The following is a 22708-nucleotide window of genomic DNA, read 5'->3' on the forward strand; positions in this document are numbered from 1 at the left end:
AAGATCCAGGGGGTCTGGGTCTTGAGGGTCCCCACGGAAGGTTTTGGGGGGATCAGAGTGTATCAGGCACTTGAATTCCTGATTGGTAGCAGCTTATCAGATCTAAGCAGGTAATTAAGCTTAGGGTAATTCATGCTAGTACCCATATTTTGGATGCTAAGGTTCAGAATTGGGAAAGACACTATGACAGATGGGCAGGACCCCAGGTGTTTCTGGGGTAGGCCAGGCCCTTGCACTGTGTCAGGATCAGGTACCGAGTGGGGAGGAGGGGGCTTTAGGGTGATCTCCCACCTCTGTGCAGATGGTTTGTACTCCCCACTGCCATGCTGGAGCCACATTTATTTATTGACAAATAAAATTTGCAGAATTTTAAAATATTGTGCACAGAATTTTAAATGTTCTAGCACAGAATTCCCTCAGGAGTAAACTGCTGAGCAATACCAATACTAAGTAATGGGGGGCAGTGGAGGGAGGGAAGTGAAAAACTGGTTTTGATAGATAGTCACTTTAGTCCAGATTCTTATCTGTGATGTCCCCTTTGTGCTGCTCCAAAGGGGGTGGAATCTGGCTTTCTCCCTCTTGCTGGGGATCAAGGTTATTTACATCTTTAAGTCTTTGTAGGATTAGGGCCTGAGTTTATAGATGGTATTATCATGCTTTTACTGCAAATTGAGAGAGGAAATTTTGAGTTCTATTTAATGGCTGTCATGGGAACATACTGTTCCAGTTGTAGAAAAAGATGCCTAAACCAGACAGCAAGTGAAACATTCAAACTGCATACAGGCAGAGTCCAGCACTTCCAACTTTGAAATTTAACTTTAGGTTTACCAGCTACAGCATATGAAATATCTCAGGTTCAGCACATCTCCAGAATTATGCTTGTATTAGGGATGCCTTCCATCCCTAAATAAATATATCCCACACTTGGACTCCGCATCTTGTACATTCATTTCTGACAAGTGGGGGCAGCCAGCATGGAGCGTGTGAGGCAAACCCAAGCCTGCAATTTTTACATTCCTGTGAGTGATATTTCTTCTGGAGTACTGGCAGGGGCTTTGTTTGTTTGGATTTTTTATTATACTTTCTTTTAGAAACTCACTGCCACATCTCCCCAACTGCTCCAGCTGTGTTATTTATTTTATTTAAATATGTAGAATGTCTATACTGAATACTAGGCATTTACACTAGTCCAAGTTTAAAAACAGACATATTAATGATCATATTGTGCACTGTATACCAGAATGTTTAAGCAATAGGAAAAAAAAATCAGACACACTGGATGAGACAATAGATTAGCAAACTGATGGACTAGTTTGATTACAGATGTCTAGCTGCACACTTGCTTTCACAGAATTAAAGCCACCTGTGATTCTTTAATAGCCAATTTTAAAAGTGGGCTTTGCAATATACATATAGATCACAGTCTCACCAGTATAAATTGAAGTAGTTTTCTTCCTGATATGGCTCTCCTGGAATCAGCTACTGACATCTCATCTCTGTACTGTGTGAAATTCTTCTTTCAGGATTTGATCCAAAGATAATGGAAAGAAAGACTTCCATCCGGCTTTGGATCAGGTCACTAACTACACCTAGCAACTCACGTGATATCAAGAGAGTTACATGGGTGTAACTGTAAGCAAAAATGCTGTCCAATAATTATGTTTAGTTAAAACAATTATATGTGTATTGTATTTTTTATTTCTAATATCTTGACTTGCTGGGTTGGAGTAAAATAAGAGCAGTGAACATAGCCAGGGACTGTTATTGTAAGATGAAGACTGAAACAAGTAGCTGACTATTCATTTAATTTTGGGAATAAAGGCAACCTTTAGTTTTGACCAGTAGACTCAAAAATACATTGAGGATATTGGAGAGGTACTTGCTCTTTTCAAGTGAAAAAAAGGAAGTACTGTCAGAGACAGAGGTGGGGTTGGAAGAAATTGGTAAACTAAGCAGCAACAAGTCACCAAGAGCCAAGGGTATTCCTCTGAGTTCTGAAGGAACTGAAGAATGAAGTGACTGAGCTTGCTAACAAAATTACACAATCTCTTATTAAAATCAGCTATTAAAATCTGCGAACTACAGGATAACAAATATTGCACCTAACAAAGAGGTGGTAGAGTGATTCTGGGAATTCCTGACTAATTTTATAGTTTAATATTGGGTGAACTGATTGAAACAATTATAAAACATCTAGATCAGTGGTTCCTGTCATGGCGCCCGCCAGGGCATTTATGTGCGCCCGCCTGGTGCTCAGCAGGGGAAAGAAGCCGCAGCCCTGTGGTTGCCAGAGACAGAGAACTCCAGGGCTGCGGGTGCTGGTGCTCTCTGTCCCCAGCGGCTTCTTCCAGCCCCGCGCCTGCCGGGGACAGAGAACTCCAGGGCTGCGGGCACCGGTGCTCTCTGTACCCTGCAGGCACGGGGGCGTGGCTTCTCTCCGGCTTCAAGAAGAGAAATCACGGTCCCACACCTGCTGGGCACAGAGAATTCTGAGGCTGCAGAGAAGCCACGGCCCCGCGCCTGCCGGGCACCGAGAACTTCAGGGCTGCAGGGCTGCCACCAAAAAAACCTCAAAAAAACACTCTGCCTCTGCAGAATGGACCGAATGATGCCCCGTAGCATGTGCTGACACAGGCACCTGCTTGGTCCACTGGTGCCTGGAGCCAGCCCTGTATGTGAGTATTCTTCATGTACTGATACTGCTGTTTTCTTGTGCTTTGCAATTTATTATTTTTTTAACATTTTGCTCCAAAATGAGTGGTTCAAATAAGAGACAACATACGTATTATTTCAATCCAGAGTGGGAAGAATATTAAATATGATGTACAAATACAAAATAAGCCTTGAAAAATTGTTGGCACCCGCCACACTCTTCTGAAAACATGAATGTGCTACTGGCCACAAGAAGGTTGGGGACCACTGGTCTAGATGAACTGGGACAAACCAGCACAGCTTCTTTAAAATAAAATTATACCTCTCCAGTCTACCAGAGTACTTTGAGAGTGTCAACAAAATAATAGCTAAAGGAGAACAAATAGATACAATTGATTGGGGTTTTCACAAGACCTTTGGCAGAATCCTTCACAAGAGGCTCATGGTGTCAGAGGGTAACGTCAGAAAATGGGCTATGAGAGAAGATAAAAAGTAGGGTTAAATAGCTAATATATATATATATTGTACTAAAGTTGCTCTGAGACTGACCTCCAGCCTATTTTGAATGATACAGAATCATAGGACTGGAAGGGACCTTGAGAAGTCATCTAGCCAAGTCCCATGCCTCCTAGCCGGACTAAGTATTATCTAGACCAGTAGTTCTTAACCTTTACTACAGCCTGAACCCCTTTGGTTCTCAAAAATATATTCTCACGCCCCTTATCAAAAATTGTTGAAGTAGGTCAGTTCTTTAAACTAAGATATATCATAATTAAAGAATGAAAGAGAGAGAATTATATATTTATTTTAATTTTGCAGTTAAAATTTAACACAGTAATAGTTAAAAAATGTAAAATGTTAATAAATACATAGGTTTGATGTATCAGAGGGGTAGCCGTGTTAGTCTGGATCTGTAAAAGCAGCAAAGAATCCTGTGGCACCTTATAGACTAACAGACGTTTTGGAGCATGAGCTTTCGTGGGTGAATACCCACTTCCTCAGATGCATGTAGTGGAAATTTCCAGGGGCAGGTATATATATGCAGGCAAGCTAGAGATAATGAGGTAGTTCAGTCAAGGAGGATGAGGCCCTGTTCTAGCAGTTGAGGTGTGAAAACCAAGGGAGGAGAAACTGGTTTTGTAATTGGCAAGCCATTCACAGTCTTTGTTTAATCCTGAGCTGATGGTGTCAAATTTGCAGATGAACTGAAGCTCAGCAGTTTCTCTTTGAAGTCTGGTCCTGAAGTTTTTTTGCTGCAGGGTGGCCACCTTAAGGTCTGCTACAGTGTGGCCAGGGAGGTTGAAGTGTTCTCCTACAGGTTTTTGTATATTGCCATGCCTAATATCTGATTTGTGTCCGTTTATCCTTTTTCGTAGCGACTGTCCAGTTTGGCCGATGTACATAGCAGAGGGGCATTGCTGGCACATGATGGCGTATATTACATTGGTGGATGTGCAGGTGAATGAACCGGTGATGGTGTGGCTGATCTGGTTAGGTCCTGTGATGGTGTCGCTGGTGTAGATATGTGGGCAGAGTTGGCATCGAGGTTTGTTGCATGGATGGTTCCTGAGCTAGAGTTCCTATGGTGCAGTGTGCAGTTACTGGTGAGAATATGTTTCAGGTTGGCAGGTTGCCTGTGGGTGAGGACTGGCCTGCCACCTAAGGCCTGTGAAAATGTGGGATCATTGTCCAGGATGGGTTGTAGATCCCTGATGATGCGTTGGAGAGGTTTTAGCTGGGGACTGTATGTGATGGCCAGTGGAGTCCTGTTGGTTTCTTTCTTGTGTTTGTCTTGCAGTAGGAGGCTTCTGGGTACACGTCTGGCTCTGTTGATCTCTTTCTTTATTTCCTCATTGTAGTTTTGAGAATGCTTGGTGGAGATTTTGTAGGTGTTGGTCTCTGTCTGAGGGGTTAGAGCAGATGCGGTTGTACCTCAGTGCTTGGCTGAAGACAATGGATCGTGTGATGTGCCCGGGATGGAAGCTGGAGGCATGAAGGTAGGCATAGTGGTCGGTAGGTTTTCGATATAGGGTGGTGGTAATGTGCTCCATCACTTATTTGCACTGTGGTATCTAGGAAGTGGACCTCCCATGTAGATTGGCTGAGGCTGATGGTGGATTGGAAGCTGTTGAAATCATGGTGGAATTTTTCCAGACTCTCCTTCCCATGGGTCCAGATGATGAAGATGTCATCAATGTAGTGTAGGTAGAGAAGGGGTGTGAGTGGACGAGAGCTGAGGAAGCGTTGTTCCAGGTCGGCCATAAAAATATTGGCATATTGTGTGGCCATGCGGGTGCCCATAGCGGTGCCACTGATCTGGAGATATATATTGTCATCAAATTTGAAATAGTTGTGTGTGATGATAAAGGCACAGAGTTCAGCAGCCAGTTGTGCTGTGGCATCATCAGGGATACTGTTCCTGACAGCTTGTATTCCATCTCTGTGTGGGATGTTCGTGTAGAGAGCCTCTACATCCATGGTGGCTAGGATGGTGTTTTCTGGAAGGTCACCAATGCATTGTAGTTTCCTCAGGAAATCAGTGGTGTCACGGAGATAGCTGGGAGTGCTGGTGGCATAGGGTCTGAGTAGAAAGTCCACATATCCAGACAGTCCTTCAGTGAGAGTGCCAATGCCCGAGATGATGGGGCATCCAGGATTTCCGGGTTTGTGGATCTTGGGTAGTAGATAGAGTAACCCTGGTCGGGGCTCTAAGGGTATGTTGATTTGTTCCGGTGTTAGTGTAGGGAGTGTCCTGAGTAGATGTTGCAGTTTCTTAGAGTATTCCTCAGTGGGATCTGAGGGAAGTGGCCTGTAGAATTTGGTGTTGGAGAGTTGTCTGGCAGCCTTCTTGTGGTAGTCAGACCTGTTCATGATGACAACAGCACCTCCTTTATCAGCCTCTTTGATGATAATGTCTGGGTGGTTTCTGAGGCTGTGGATGGCATTGCGTTCTGCACGACTTAGGTTATGAGGCAAGCGATGTTGTTTTTCCACAATTTCTGCCTGTGCACGTTGGCGGAAGCATTCAATGTAGAGGTCCAGACTGTCATTTCGACCTTCAGGAGGAGTCCATGTGGAGTTCTTCTTCCTGTGCTGTTGGTGGGAGTGTACCAGTGCACTGTTCAGTGTTGTCCTGAAAGTATTCTTTGAGTCGGAGACGGCGAAAGTAGGCTTCCAGATCGCCGCAGAACTGTATCATGTTGGTGGGGTTGGCAGGGCAGAAAGAGAGTCCCCGAGATAGGACAGACTTTTCTTCTGGGCTGAGTGTGTTGTTGGATAGATTGACGATATTGCTGGGTGGGTTGGGGGTACCACGATTGTGGCCCCATGAGGCAGGTAGGAGTTTAGCTTACAGTCCTTTTTCCTTTGTAGAGAGGTGAAGTGAGTAATGTAGATCTCCTGTCTTATTTTAGTGAAGTCCGTTTTTATGGAAGTTTGGTTATTAATGAGAGTCTCCAGGTTGGAGAGCTCTTTTTTGATGTTTTCCTGTTTGCTGTATAGGATGCTGATCAGGTGGTTCCTCAGTTTTTTTTATAGAGTATGGCATAATCTCTCACTGTGGTCTGTGTAGTATGTAGATAGCAGTGGATTTTTTATCTTTGGTCCATTTGGTATATGATATCTGTCTGTATTTGTGCAAGTTTCTTCATGAGGTTGATGGATTTCCACTCTATACTGCTAAATGCAGTGCCTTGCATGGTGTCAAGTATCAGAGGGTAGCCGTGTTAGTCTGGATCTGTAAAAGCAGACTAGGTTTGATGAAACAAAGTAGTTGTACTTATGTGCCTGTGATTAATTTGTGTTTTCGATGATTTACTTTCTAAAAAATCTGGCATGTCTCACACCCCTAGAAAGGGCATCTCGCACCCCCAGGGCGTGAGTGTACCCCAGGTTAAGAACCACTGATCTACCATCCCTGACAGGTCTTTGTCTAATCAGCTCTTAAAAATCTCCAATGGCAGAGATTCCACAACTTCCCTACACAGTTTATTCCAGTGCTTAACCAGCCCGACAGTTAGGAAGTTTTTCCTAATGTCAAACCTAAACCACCCTTGCTGCAATTTAAACCCATTGCTTCATATCCTATCCTCAGAGGTTAACAAGAACATTTTTTCTCTCTCCTCCTTCTAACAACCTTTTATGTCGTTGAAAAGTGTTACGCTGCCCGCCCTCCCCCTGGCCTCCTCTTCTTCAGACTAAATAAACCCAATTTTTTCAATCTTCCCTCACAGGTCATATTTTCAAAACCTTGAATCATTTTTGTTGCTTTTCTCTGGACTTTCTCCAATTTGTCCACATCTTTCCCGAAATGTGGCGCCCAAAACTGGACGCAATACTCCAGCTGAGGCCTGATCAGTGAAGAGTAGAGCAGAAGAATTACTTCTCATGTCCTGCTTACAACATTCTTGCTAATACATCCCAGAATTGTTCACTTTTTCTTTTTGCGCCAGTGTTATCCTGTTGACTCATATTTAACTTGTGGTTCACTATGACCCCCCCCCAGATCTCTTTCCACAGCACTCCTTCCTAGGCAGTCATTTCCTATTTTGTATGCATGCAACTGATTGGTCCTTCCTAAGTGGAGTACTTTTCATTTGTCCTTACTGAATTTCATCCTAATTTACCACTATTTGTTCTTAATATAAGTTTTACATACAATTCATATAAGACCCCAAAAGAATCAATAACCTTTATTTGAACACTATAGACCTAATCCAAAATTCACTGAAGATAACACAAAGACTTCCAGTGGCTTCAGTGGGCTTTGGAACAGCCCTAACAGAATGACAAAGTAAGCAATATGAACTTGAGTGGGATTCATTTATCTAGTACAGAAGTGGGCAAACTACAGCCCGGGGCCACATCTGGCCCTTCAGACATTTTAATCCAGCCCTTGAGCTCCTGCCAAGGAGCGGAGTCCAGGGCTTGCCCCGCTCCCTGTGTGCCATGACTCCGCGCAGCTCCTGGAAGCAGCAGCATGTCCCGCCTCCAACTCCTATGCACAGGGGCAGCCAGGGGGCTCTGAGCATTGCCCTCGTCCCACACGCCGCCTATGCGCCGCCCATGGCTGGGAATGCGGCCAATGGGAGCTGCAGGGGTGGCGCCTGTAGACAGGGCACTGCCCCCGCCCCTGCCATGGGAGGCGCTGGGTGGCGCCATTGCCCACGCCGCCCATGGCTGGGAATGCAGCCAATGGGAGCTGCAGGGGTGGCGCCTGTAGACAAGGCATTGCGTAGAGATGCCTGGCCGGAGAGGGGACATGCTGTTGCTTCCAGGAGCTGCTTCAGATAATCGCTGCTCGGAGCTTGCAGCCTGTACCCCCTCTCCTAGCCCTGATCTCCCTCCTGCCCTCTGAAACCCTCAGTCCCAGCCCAGAGCACTCTCCTGCACCCTCAACTCCTCATCTCCAGCCCCACCCCAAAGCCCACACCCCCAGCTGGAGCACTCATCCCGCTCACCACCCCAACCCCCTACCCACTCTGGAGCCCCCTCCCACACCCTGAACTCCTAATTTCTGGCCCCATTCCAGAGCCCTCACCCCCTCCCACACCCCAACTCCCAATTTTATGAGAATTCATGGCCCACGATACAATTTCTATGCCCAGATGTGTCCCTTGGGCCAAAAGGTTTGCCCACCCCCGTTCTAGTACAAACATTTTACATTATTTCAGTTGTTGGAGTCAATATTTGTATATACATTTATAATTATTAATGTGAGATAATGGAAGCTTTGTGAGGGACAAAGGCAAATTTGGGGTCATTAATGTCAGTAGTTAATAAATTTACATTCACATCCATTAATGAACTTTAATTCTCAATAGATCTTTGAAAACTCCATCATGCCCTCTTGTGGCCCAGGAATATAACACAAGTACACAGTGCTTCATTTTAGTCTAAATTAAAAATAAAAGAGCCAAAGATGTTTTTATCAGAGTGCATACATTTCTTCTTAATGTGTTTTGCTTTTTTTTCATATCTGCAGTGTAAATTACAAACAAGTCATATAATTTAGGCACAAGTAAAATACTAAGGTATATTTTCTCTTCTATATTTACTAATTATACTCATCAGAGAGCAGCAGATAAGGAAAATTTAGAAAACCATTTTGTGTATTTCACCCTTTTTCATCACTAACAGTGTATATATAGATTATAGGAGACAGATGAGAGAGACCTGTTAGATCACTGATGCCATCCACCTACTTATATAGGACAGAGAGATGCACTTGAGATCAGGGTAATTTAATTTCTTCAGACATCTCCATAACCACTGCAGTCTACCACTGGCAAATAATCTCTAGTCTGGCATAAATGAAGCAGTAGTGAAGTGGCTGTTTGTCCCGCTGTTGGGACAGTCACAGTTCAGTTTGGCAATGTCAATAGACAATTCCACATTTAGTCTCTGTTTCAGGTTACATCTGAGCAGGCTCTGGGTGCAGATAGCATTCCTGCCTTCTGTATCCATGCTGTCAAGTTTCAAAATTCAGACGCTGGACCATGGAGCAGCGTCAGTACCAGTAAAGTCTCCAGGATGCAAAACGGCCACTATGACCCTACAAAACAGGAGATTATGGGGTTTTTTTGGCTTTAAAAAAAAAGTCTATAATCCTCTGTGGAAGTGGAGATAAAAATTGCTTTTGGCACAGTCATCTGCTGCTGTGTGACTGTGGGACAGCTGCCTAGAAAGTTTCAATCAAAGGGCAATGCTAAAAGATGGTTAGGCAGAGTGAGAGGTGGATTTGGGGCAAATCAACAATCATTTTTCCTTAAACTGAAGTGACAGATATATAGTAATTTATTTAGTACTATTGTCCACTTTTAAATATTGCTCCAGTTAGCTGAGCAGGTAAAACAAAATTCAGCAATGAACCTTGTACCATAGATGGAATCCACAAGAGGGGAAAAAAGCAGGCAATTAAATATATTATTTTACCACTGAACTATATTATTTCATTCAAGACATTTTTTACAAGCTTATTAACCTTTGTAAATGTCATCTCCATCACACTTCAGTACTCTCTCTCCTTAGTAAGAAATAACTTCTCATCAGACTAATGGATGCAGATCTGATGGAAACAACTTCCAACCTAGTCCAATGTGTCCCTCAGAAAAATGTTCCACAGAACTGCCAGATTCTCTCTTATCAGGAACAAGCAAAACAAATTAATTTTTCAAAATCATCCCATCAAACGTGGACACGCAGCACACTTACACTGGGTGCAGTCTGTTTCCTCTTAAAGAGCAGCTGGAAATACAGCTATAAACCATTACATTTTGCATTTTAAAGTGTTTATGCCAGAGAAGAATCCTTCCTTTCCTGAAGTTATTTCTCTTGCTGATTTTAGTGCTCATGAAGGACGTCAGATTGAAGCCTTGTAGATTGAAGGCCTCCATTTATCTAGCTACCAAGCAGGGACACTAAAGAGAGCAGCAAGGCAGATTTTTTTGCCCACACACTTCCTCCATGAGACTCTAACCAACCCAGGAAAGACAATTCAGTCTCCATGGACATTTAATCATTTTTCCTCCTGAAACTGCCAGCAAAAAGGGCAATTAACATGAACTGTGGAGGTAATTTTGTGTTGTTGACACTTAAAGAGAATCCAAACTTTGACCACCAATGTTTTTCACATGGCACACCAAGCAGACATCAGCTGGTTACAACTTTTTGTAAGCAACTGTCCTGGGCAGAATTCAGAACACCAACAGATAACAAAACAGCCCATGTCCCATTACCAATTGTTAGACTATTCAGTATCCCATCCTTGTGAAATCCCTTAAGTGTATAACTGTAAATCAACACTGGCTACTACACGCACTCTCTCAAAATCATTGCCTTACTCTGCCTCTGAACTAAACAAAAATCCCATCCACCAACCTGGTATAATCACTTTTTAAAAAAACCCATAAGGTGTAGTAACTAGCTATACCTCCATCTATAGTATTTGGTATTTTCTTTCTCCGACTGGCCAAAAGGCTAATCCTCACAGCAGCTGTTACTACTCCAGTACAGAATGAATGTGAATGTAACTTCTCAAGGATCTAGTCTAATAAATTCTGTTGTTGCTTCAAGCACCTCTGTGAATTAAAATGAATGTTGGATTGCCATCCAAATGCATGAACAGGTCTGAAGTGGCTTTTAGGCATGTAGCCAAATAACTTCCCAATCCCCTTATAGGGTATAGCTCTCACTCCAGAGATCTTCCTAGCAAAAGTTGAAAGACAAGCTCTTTTCCATTTCCTCAAAACTATGTTTTAATTTTCTTAGCATCATTCAAATAAATTAAACACAATAATTACATTATAACAACAGTAAGAACCAGATCTCCACTGTTACACTCTCCTAACCCCAGTGATTTCACTTGATTTGTATCACGGTAACTGAAGAGAAGGTGTCCTTTTGGGTCTGTTTTGCAATGAAAAAAAAGCTATGATAGACAAGGCTAAAGCTGAAACTCAAACATACTGTGTCCAAGTACTGGAATAAAATAAGAACATTCCAATACAATCACAACCCATTATTACAACCAAAATATATTTTAAGATGTTGCTTAACTTCAGCCTAACTACAATCAAGACATGCTTTAAAACTTTTTCTCCCAAAATTTTAATTCCCATTTTTCAAGAGGCATGCAAAGAATTTAGGCAGAATTAACAAAGCACTTAAGCATATGCTAATTTTAAGCCACTTGGAAGTTAATGGAAATTAAGCATATATTTAATTTTAATCATGCACTTGGGTATTTTGCTGGTTCATGGCTTTAATCTGTGACTGAAAGACAGAGGAGGAATTATGAAGGCTGGCTGTGGCATTTGGGGGCATATAGTTTGTCTATTTCCATCTTTACTCTTGCTGAGTGTGCAGTGATTATCAGCAGAGAACAGGAATGCGAACCCATGTACCTTAAGAAAAAGCTTGTGCAGTATTTTAAGACCTACTATGTAAGAGCAGTTAGTAATGTTATAATAGTTTAGCTAATAGGGAGTTCTCTTTAGTTCAGGTGGTAGAAGCCTATGATTTTGGAGCAGACGGTATTTCTATTATAGTGTGAATTGAGTATACTAAGTAAGAAGTCCATAAAGACATTGGTAGAAGTAGGCCAGGGTTCAGCAACCTTTCAGAAGTGGTGTGCCAAGTCTTCATTTATTCCCTCTGATTTAAGGTTTTGCGTGCCAGTAATACATTTTAATGTTTTTAGAAAGTCTCTTTCTATAAGTCTATAATATATAACTAAACTATTGGTGTGTGTAAAGTAAATAAGGGTTTTTAAATGATTAAGAAATTTCATTTAAAATTAAATTAAAATGCAGAGCCCCCAGACCAGTGGCCAGGACCTGGGCAGTGTGAATGCCACTGAAAATCAGCTCGTGGCACGCGTGCCATAGGTTGCCTACCCCTGAAGTAGGCAATGAAATGTGCTGTCCTTTAAAAATGGATTGCAAAGGTTGAATGGCAGGTCATTGGCTTCTTACTGACATTCCAGAAGGAGGAAACCTAGCAACAAGTATAAGGGTACTACAGTAAATCTAGCATGAGATGAAAGTTGAAGAGAAAAATAATGGTACAGCAAGGAAAACCAAGATAGATAGAAAAAGTACATGGAGATTGAGAGAAGCAGCTATAAAGTTCCAGAGTTCAGGGCTTTTAGAAGTAAAGCTAGAAACAACATTTTATCAAGAAGTAGTTTTAATCAAAGCACAGAGGGAGGAGCTGAAATATAAAATTGCTTCTCACAATAAATTTTTGGGCAGTCTCAGAGTGTGGCCATCAATTTTTGCTGGTGGCCACTCTAACAATTTTTCCTAAAATACTTAATTAACTTTAGGAAAAACAAATAAATATGCACATATACACGTCCAAGTGCCGACCCGTCTCTCTGTCCCTGCCTTCCGCGGCCCTTCAGCCAGAGCCTGCCCTAGAGAAGGTGGGTTGGGAACTCACTGGATGCCTGTGGAGTCCCAGGTTCCCTGTGCTGCAGCCAGGTGGGAGCAGGGGAGCGCCTTGGCGACTGAATGCCACAGCCACCACCACTCACAAGAGCCACCTATGGTGGCATGCACACTGGCCCCATCTGTCTCCAGAGGTGCTGCCTGGAGCCCCTGAGGAGACTGCATGGTTCTAGACAGGAGGGATAGCTCAGTGGTTTGAGCATTAACCTGCTAAATCTAGGGTTGTGAGTTCAATCCTTGAGGGGGCCACTTAGGGATCTGGGGCAAAATCAGTACTTGGTCTTGGTAGTAAAGGCAAGAGGCTGGACTTCATGATCTTTTGGGGTCCCTTCCAGCTCTATGAGATAGGTATATTTCCATTTATTATTATTAGGGCACCAACGCAAACATCACAATGACACATCTTGCTGCACTGAGTAACAGCTATTCAGGAGCAACAGCTGGGTGATACAGGGAGGGGCTGCTGCTGCTGCTGCTTTCTGGGAGGGGAGACTGAGGTTACCCTTAAGGGGAATAACTGCCTATGGGAGCTGTGACTTGACCTGTTCATGGGCAGACGAACCTTTAAATTGTGCCCCTCTACTATCAACGTATGCAGATTGGGGGAGAAAATGCCCACCCCATGCTCCTCCCCAATCTCTGTCCATGCTTTAGAGGCTGTTGTGGCCACAAAAAAGTCCACTTGTGGCACTATTTGAGAAATTCTGAGTGTTTAAGATATTTAAACAATAAGGAGGGAAAATTAGGGCAGATACCTGAAAATCTTCAATAAGTGACATCTTTAGGAATCATTGGCAAGACTGCAGACTGGAACAGCTAGCACACCACCACTTCAGTATCATGAGGATTAAATTGTTACCATTTAAAGAACTGGCCATGCAACAAAAGCAAACTAAGTTTACAAACTGGATTTAACAGGAAGCCCAAGGGATAATTTCTAATTCGATCTAATGTTAATTTATTATGCTGTGCCTCACAGTTTCAGAGGAACTATGCCCCCCAGCAGATCTTAGCTCAGCACCTGCAGTTTTGCTTTCTCACAGGACTACGATAGGGTTATCAGAGACCAGCCAGCCCTCACAAACCAGGACAGATTTACTTTTAGGACAAAAGCATTAGAGAAATGTAGCATATATGTGTAGGTATTTGCTAGGTAAGATCTAAGTAAGACATAGGTAAAAGTTAGAACACTAATGCAATAACCCTACAGGTCTCAAAGCCTGTAAGGCAATAGCTTAGCCAAATTGAAGCATAAAGTCCAAAAGTCTTAGCATAAATAGCAACAAGGAATAAACCTAAGGCACAAGAGAAAGTGCTGTAATAAACACATATGACTGCTGATAGGTAATTGCAGAATATCAGTTTATGCTAGTTTTGAATATTTTAGGATAGGAACATCAGAAGATGTACAACTTCAATAATGTTATGGTAACAACTGACATATATGATAATGACCTAGAGGTAAATGACATATTAACCTATAAGAAAAGAGCACTCCAACATTATGAGGGTGAGGAAGTTTAGATACAGATTGAGGAGGTTTATCATCCTTATGAATATTAATGGTAGCCAGAGAACTTTATAATAAACTATCCAGGGCTCCAGCCATTGGGATCTTCTTGGCTTGCCAGAGACAGGACCACTTGAGGATCACCTGTCTCATCAATCCTAGGAATGGTGTCACTATACAAATGCTCTGATGGGAGATGTATTGATCATTTTGTACTATCTCTACCCACTTTGCTGGGTTAGAGTGTTTGTAATTTTGCTGACTATGTTAATTAAAGTATTACAAGGATAGAAGGCCTTTCCCTACTGTGACTGTCTCTCTCACGCACACTTGACTCCTCGTAATAACTAATACTTCTGATTACGAGGCAAAACCCTGTCAAAACTTCAAAGTGTAAATTGGGATTCCTAACTGATCAATATAATTAATTGGACATCACTAGATCAGGCAACAGAAGACGTATCATAAAACAATAAAAGATTTATATGCTTGCTAAGAGACTCCACACAGAGTTTTCCACACAGAGACTCTGCAAGGTTCTAAAGTCCTTCAAACCCTTCCAGCAGGGTTTTCCTTTGTGGTTAATTCAAGTTAGTTCATGTCAGTTTGTTCAAGCTGTCCTCATTATTTGTCTCTGTGGCCTTGAACCTGGTCTAAGTCAGTAGATGCATGTCATCCCAGGCAGGGCTGGTGCAAGGATGTTTCGCACCCTAGGCGAAACTTCCACCTTGCACTCTCCCTCCGCCGCGGCCCTGCCCTGAGGTGCCTCCCCCATCCCCTGCGGCAGCTCCCCACCCTCCCCATATCCTGAGGCAAGCCCCCCGGCCCCAGCTCACCCCTACTCCGCCTCCTCCCCAGCGCACACCGAGGTTGCTTCACTTCTCCTGCCTCCCAGGCTTGCGGCACCCATCAGCTTAGGTGCCGCAAGCCTGGGAGGCAGGAGAAGTGAAGCAGCTCACCCCTGCCCCTGGCGTGCTTGGGGAGGAGGTGGGGCAGGAGTGAGCTGGGGCGTGGAATTCCTCTGCATGCCTGTCAAGGTATTTTTCCCACTTTGAACTTTAGCGTCCTAAAAGTAGGGACCTGCATGTACCCTTCTAAGCTTAATTCCTAGCTTAGCTCTGATAGCGCTGGCACCAACCAGAAATTCCAGTGTCTGGTACACTCCCTGTCCCCCCAAATCCTTCCCTGGGGGACCCAGGACCCAAACTCCTTGGGTCTTAAAACAAGGAGAAATAAACCGTTCCCTCTCCTTCCCCCTCCCAGACTTTCCCCTCCCTGGGTTACCTTGAGAGGCTACACTGATCCAAACTCCTTGGATCTTAAAACAGAGAGGAATTAACCTTCCGCCCCATCTGCTTTCCCCCCACCAATCCCCTAGTGAGTTTAGACCCAATCCCCTTGGGTCTTAAACAAGGAAAAAAAATCAATCAATCAGGTTCTTAAAAAAGAAAGCTTTTAATTAAAGAAAGAAAAAGTAAAAATTATCTCTGTAAAACCAGGATGGAAAATGTTTACAGGGTCTTCAGCTTATATAGACTAGAGGGACTCCCTCCCCCTTAGCCTAAGATACATGTTACAGCAAACAGAGGTAAAAATTCTTCCAGCAAAATACACATTTGCAAGTTAAGAAAACAAACATAAGACTATTCCGCCTTTTCTAGCTAGTACTTACTATTTTGAACATGAGAGACTGTTTCAGAAAGATTGGAGAAAGACCTGGTTGCACATCTGGCCCCTTAGCCCCAAGAGCGAACAAAGAACAAAAAAAAACAGCACAAACAAAGACTTCCCTCCACCAAGATTTGAAAGTATCTTGTCCCCTCATTGGTCCTCTGGTCAGGTGTCAGCCAGGTTCACTGAGCTTCTTAACCCTTTACAGGTAAAAGAGACATTAACCCTTAACTATCTGTTTATGACAGTGCCGCCCGCCCCCCACTTGCTGCAGGCGGCCCTCCCCCCGATCCCTGCCCCAGCTCCCTCCGCCTAAATGCCAGCAGCGACCGGGGCGGCCGAAGATCCGGCTGCTGTGGTCGCTGCCGAAGAAAATGCCGCCCCCCCCCCAAATCCTAACGCCCCAGGTGACTGCCTAGGTTGCCTAAATGGTTGCACCGGCCCTGATCCCAGGTGGTGCTACTTGTCTGGAATTGTTTACCTGTCCCAGGTTCTGCAGTAGGTACCCCAAACTGATATTAGTTCCTGGAAGGAGATCAGTAATTCATCTCAGAAAGCCAGTATACAATCTCTGGATCACAGACATACAAACCTTTATGAAGTTGATAAGTATTTCAAAGATACTGAATGTGTCTGTAATATGTGAGAGAGAAAATGGGTGAGGTTGCATCTTTTTCTGGACTAACTTCTGTTTGTGAAAGAGACAAACTTTCAAGCTACACAGACCTGAAGAAGAGCTCTGTGTATTGTCTCTTACACCAACCGAATCTGGTCCAATAAAAGTTATTACCTCATCCATCTCGTCTCTCCAATATCCTGGGACCAACATGGCTACAACAACTTCATAATATGTCACATTTTGCACTGTTATTAGGAGAGAAGGGAATGGCATTTGGTATATTATTTTTAAGTTCTGGGGAAAGGCCTATATTGTTAACGCTTTTGTTTTCTCCCTTTCTTTTCCTTAATAAAACCATTTTATCCTCCAACTGAACAATTCTTGAGTGCATCAGTTCATGTTCTCTCATTTCATTGGTGGTGTAATTGAAAGAGAGAGGAAGATGTGTCCACCACACTATTCCCTATTTCACAGGTCATGAGATGTAGAAGTTAAAAGGAGTAAAGCAAACCTGGTGCTAGAATCTGCTTTGTTCAGGAAGTGGGTTCCCAAGATCATGGGTTAAGATGATTGGAAGTTAGCAGATATCGCTGTTCAATTTACAGAAGATAAAGACAGCTAGTCACTTGGTCTGGAGAGTAGGGATGGTAAGTAACCATACTCTTTAGCTGCTTAGTGCTAAAGGATAGCTATTTCAGGAGGAAAGAGTCATCATTTTTTGTAGGACTCAGGGTTTTTTTTAAAAATTGAATGGGATGTGCAAAAGCCCACACTCTAGACAGCACAAACTTGTCTATACTCTGCTGCCAGAAGTGCATGCATTTTGATAGTGGATTGGGGCCTAAAGATAAAAAGTAGTTAGACATTTCTCTATGGACATTAATGTCCAGTTTTATGTCCATATGTATTTTTAAGTGCTCTAGTATAGCAGTGTTTTGGGGAACATGTTGGGCAGAAGCAGACATGGACACAGTGCAATTCACTCTGATAATCATCAGCTGGTGAAATGTAGAGAAACTCCGAGGCTCTGAAAAGAAAAACAGTAGAAAAAAAACAGAGCAACCAGCTCTACTCCATAAGAAGGAAGCCAGTGCTACAAAACTTTTAAAGTTGGTCAATAATTATATTTTAAAGGAAATAATTTTAAGACCTACTAACATACATATTTTGATTTTTTTCTATTAGATCATAATATTTCATGTGCTATACAAAGAACCAGCCATCTAGTAAAGAGACTGCACCCCTAACATATGATGTAAAGAGGGAAATAAAGTGGTTAAAGCAAAAGTGCCATCTTAATTTTATGAATATCATCTCAAATTTTCTTCTGTGATACATGGTCAAACTCAGAAGACAAACTCAGAAAACGAGGAAGGCACCAAACCAGCTAGTCAGATGGAAATTGTACCATATTACAAGTTCCACAAATATGATGTATAGTAGAATATAAATTAATAACACAAACCTGCAAATTTAATCTCCTATTTTCATTTTTCCTTTGAAATACTCTACTACATAAGACAGAGAAGTAGACAGACAGTGGCTCTAGCCTGGTCATTTAAGTAGGAAATTAAGAAAGATGACTGTACTTTTAGATATTTATAATTTTTATGGATACTCACGTTCTTCTTTGTCACACATAGTTAAGATGCCAAGACAACAAGAGGCCACAGCATAAGATGACCAAGCAGCTACCCATGGTGACTATGCCAAGTCCAATTCTTTAGGAATAAGGTAGGATTTGTAGAACATAGATTACTTTGTGACAATAAAATCCATGTTTTGTCTTCTCTCTCCTTTTCTTTTACCTACCTAAACTTATCAGCCTGCCAACCATGAAACAGCCTCTGCCATTTCACCTACTGTAAGCATACTATTAAAAACATAATGTCCCTTTTTCTTCCCCCTCCTCTCTCCCAGATGATGTAATTCCTTTTGTGACATGATGCCAACAAGAGACAGCAACCCAACACACCAGTGGGAGAAGACCCAAACCAACTAATGAAAATAGAACCTATTCAAATAACATTTTGTATAAGTCACAGGTTGTATTAAAATGAAAACAACACACGTTTTAACAGTTTTTCGCTGTTTCATGTCTTTTAATCCTCAAGCCAACTATGCCTCTAGGAAACAGGATCTGCCACATAAAGAATTCTGTAAATCTGATATTACTGAGGGTTACAATTTCATTTGTTTATAAATATGCTTGGCATTTATGACTTTTATCTTTCTAAAGACTAAATACCACAGGCTGCATGGAGGGCATAAGAAGACTAAAACCATCACAAGTCAGATAGCTACTGCTTCCAGAAAAGAGAAGAAAACTGGTATCTCAACTCAAGAGACATTCTTTCCTAAGGAAATTGATTTTTAAGTCATTAACATACATGATTAATTTGCCCATTTCTTTGGAATTATACCTTTCTATGTGCCAGACAGAGAACTTGCCATTTAGGATATGGATTTATCCCCTAATAGGTCATGAAAGTCTCAAATTCATAAAGAAAACAATAGCATTTTAATATTATGTAAATTACTACAGAATTTCCCCCTCTCAGGCAGATAATAAAGCTCAGAACAAGACAAATACCGATACCAGAAGCTGATTATGCGGAAACCAGATAAAATAGCCAGCAAGAAAATTATGCCACATCATGTTTTCTGTATATATGATAGTAGTTATGGAATATGGATTAGTTAGAGTCAGCAACATTCAAGTTTTAGTCACCTTTTCTTTTCCATTTTAACCATTCCACTGCACCTGCTAGCAAACATACCAACTAGGAGACATCCTCCATCCTTTTAATAGGATCTGTCATGTGACAAGGAAAGAAAATAGTGAGGCAAATCATTCCATTCACTTTTAAACAAAGTCCTTATTGAAGGATATGTGGCACTTTGCTTAAAAATAAATGGGGCATGATGTTGTTAATATTTCTTAATTTTATGTGGATTTTAGATTTTTCCCTGTCTCACAGTCATGCTCCCAATTTAGGAAGCCAGAAACTCAACTTCTCAAACCAATCGCACAGGATCTCAACCAGAGAACCAGAAAGAGAAACACTTGAACATTTCCAAATCAAAAGGAGTATTTTAAAAATTTGTGTTCTGTGAAAAGTTTGATGTTGTGGCTTTTTTTGTCTGGATGAAAACAATTTCCAAAATATTGGAGTTTCCCAGAGTGTGGAAATTCTGTTTGTTGATCAGCTCTGTAAGGTATGATTTGTAGAATGTGGATTATTTTCAAGAAAATAATTGATATTTTAATTGACTCTTCTTTTCTTATTTTTTTCCATCCCAGTTTATCAAACAAGCAAGTCTGCTGTCCATATGAGACTGTCATATCAGATTTGGTATGTTATTATTGTAAACACAATGCATTTACAATGTCTGTTGTAATGTTTTCTTTGAATTTTTTAAAACAAATTAAACTGAAGCATTTTCCGATTTTCCCCAGTGTAACCCATGTGCCTAATAGGGAGATATCTCTTTAAGAGACCCATTGGGGAAGGTAGAGTGAGTTGTGTCTGGGTCATTGTTGCTAGGCAGATTAAGCACGCCACAGCCAGAAGCTTCTGGAATTGGGTGTGGTAGTTTTGGGTATGCTCCAACAGGTTCCCTGTTGCTGGGTCAAGGCCAGGAGTCAGGGCAGCTGCTTTGCAAAAGGCTATGTGCCCTGTGTGAGTTGGGAGAAGCTGAATCCAGGAGCAGAAAGCAGGCTGTTGTCCCCAACTCTGAAATATTTTGCAGCAGGTTAGTGATATTGTTACCCTCTAACAGGGAAGCATGGGCAATGCTACTTATAGGAAGGGGAAATTGGGAGGGGGAGAACTTATTTTTTAATTGTATGCTTTGAATGTTGTTTTGATTTTTGCCAAACTGTTCTAGTTAAATTGTCTCAACTAGTCTGAGTCACCAACTTTTCTTTAAATGTAGTAATGGGGAAAGAGTCATTTATATTTTGCTAATCTCAGTTTTGTATTTTCTTGTAACAGGGTTTTCTTTAAATCTATGCACTTAACTGAGTGTTTGGTTAATCAGTTAGTTGACTGGCTAGCAATGATTTCAGCAGAGGAAGAGTCTGTATGGATTCCAGCTGAAGATTCCTACAAGCAAGTGGAGGGAAGATGTTGTTTTAGACTCAGCAGACTGTACAGATTTGGTGATGAAAGCCTCTGAGACTTAGGTGAACAAAACCTAAGCTTTTGGGAACTTGCAGTTTTTTCTCACTGTATTTCTGTGGGGACTGAGCTGTTCAGATTTTAATTTTTCTTTGTTTATGTATAACTGTGAAGATGTCATCAGTGGATTATAAAATAGGAATGTCATGCTGTAAAAATTAGATTATAAAATCTTATTATAAAGAAACATTATTTAAATAAATTCATTTTAGTTCCTTTGGGACTTGAATGTGGAGAGATGGAACTCCAGGTCTCCAGCTACTTTCTATGGGAGCTGGGGTTCTTAAATCACTGGAGATGGGAAATGATGTGAACTCTAGCTCACCCAAAGGTTACACTAATACTATTGTAATCCTTGCTTTGACAATAAGCTACCACCCCTTTTAGCCAGTGGTCCACACAAGCTAGTCAAAAGAGAACCTGTGTTAAATAACATTCTCTATAAGAACCAACTCCAGGATGATGGTTACTGTGTCAGTGAAAACAACATGTACATTTTAATTACTTTTTCTTTTTCTGCATCTGATGAGTCCACAGGCTCTGCCACAAACAAGTTTCTGTAAGTATGACGTTATTACGGATACAAGGTGTAGAAGTGTCACTCACCAGCCAGCACAATCCAGAATGGCATAGCAGGGTCTTCTCTTCCAGCACACCCTGCAAACAGTTGTTGCAGCAGTGTACTACTTGTGATTCAGTTCTCCAGCTAGTTCACGTACAGTCCCACCCCTTCAGGGGTAACAGAGTCCTATGGAACAAGAATCCACCAGTCTCATATTACGTCTTCAGCCTGAGCCTAGACCTGCAAAAGGATCTTTGAGTTACCTTCCTCGGGGCACTTGTGGGGGAACCCAAGCCCTTCCTTTTACTCTAGCTTTCAGCCCAGGGACCCTGTAGCAAGCAGCTAAGATCTGTCTAATCAAGCCCTCTGGGGCTACCTCTTTAGTCTGTCTCTAGGTTTTTCCCATAGCCCCTTCCCAGGTTTGTATTTCCATAGATCCCAGAGGAAAAACAGACTAGTAACAGAGAACAAAGGAAGCATAAAAGTTCTGTACCAGGCCTATCTACCAGTCCTCAACCCCCAGAAGATCCTGGAATCTAAAAGCAGTTAGAAAGATTCTGGCCCCAGCCAGGCTTTCTTTCAGGTAGTCTCTGGATGGCTACTAAGACCTAGGCTTTCTTTCTAGTGGAACCACACAAAAGGTTCATTCCTTTTCTAAACCAACCATCACTGTACAGAGCTTTCCTGCTTTCAGTCCCCTCTTTCCAGGCTTATCATCTCTCACGAGTATAGCAGAGGAGGTCTGATTGAGCCCACACTTTCTCATTAACCCCTTTCTGGCTAGTGCCCACAATACTCCCAAGGGATTGGGGGCTTTTTGTTGCGTTTTCAGAAAATATATTTTACAAACTTACTTTTGATACTAGTTTATATAGAAGACCCAGTTCCCAAAACTGCAGAGAGAAGCAGGGGGAGAAACAACCAGCAGTGATCAGCCTAATGACTGACCATGGCAGGCAGAAGTAAACTGCTGCTTAGAGCTGGTCTAAAATTTTCTGACAAAACATTTTTTCCATTGGACATCAGTTCATCAAAATGAAAACACTCCATGGGAATGTGTCTGTTTGACCAAATTTTGTTTTGATAATAAAGTTTTAAAAATAAGAGTTGCAATAAGAGTCAACTGTCGCAAAAGGGCATGTTTTGATTTTTTCATTTCAAAGTGGCTTTTCATTTAGAAATCTATGTATTTGTTGTGTCTGAATTATCTGTCTATTGCATTTCAGCCACTGCTCTGAGCTGGAATCCACTTTTTTTTTCCCCTCAGGAAACTTCAAAAATTTCGACTGTTTGTTCCAATCCAGAGGTTCCCGCTCCTCCCAAACGTTGCATTTCTAACACATCTCTACGCCTGCCTCCGCCCTCCCAAGGCTACGTATCTAGATTTAGAAAACTGACCTCAATGAATATTAATATTCTCAATAGCTCCGCCTCTGGCAGTGTCCCATGGCAGACACTGACCCGCCCCCTCCCCGACTCTTCCCCTCCCGCCATCGTCTTGAGGCCTAGTACTGACGGAGTGTCCCCGGGACTACACGTCCCAGCGAGCCTAGCGCGGTC

General features: G+C 42.2%; 1 long non-coding RNA gene across 3 annotated transcripts in view; it reads right to left on the minus strand.

Moving 5' to 3' along the window:
- LOC127056397 (uncharacterized) overlaps positions 1-22708 on the minus strand; it is a 92391-nt gene extending 69683 nt beyond the window's left edge. The window contains exons 1-2 of one of the 3 annotated variants that reach the window (XR_007775797.1): positions 22547-22708; positions 21193-21388 (exon numbers count right to left, since the gene is read on the minus strand). This is a non-coding gene — a long non-coding RNA (uncharacterized LOC127056397). The remainder of the gene's footprint in view (positions 1-21192; positions 21389-22546) is intronic. The other 2 variants (XR_007775795.1, XR_007775796.1) reach the window with 2 other exon arrangements.

This window comes from Gopherus flavomarginatus, chromosome 8 (genome assembly GCF_025201925.1).
Source record: "Gopherus flavomarginatus isolate rGopFla2 chromosome 8, rGopFla2.mat.asm, whole genome shotgun sequence".
Taxonomy (NCBI): Eukaryota; Metazoa; Chordata; order Testudines; family Testudinidae; genus Gopherus; species Gopherus flavomarginatus.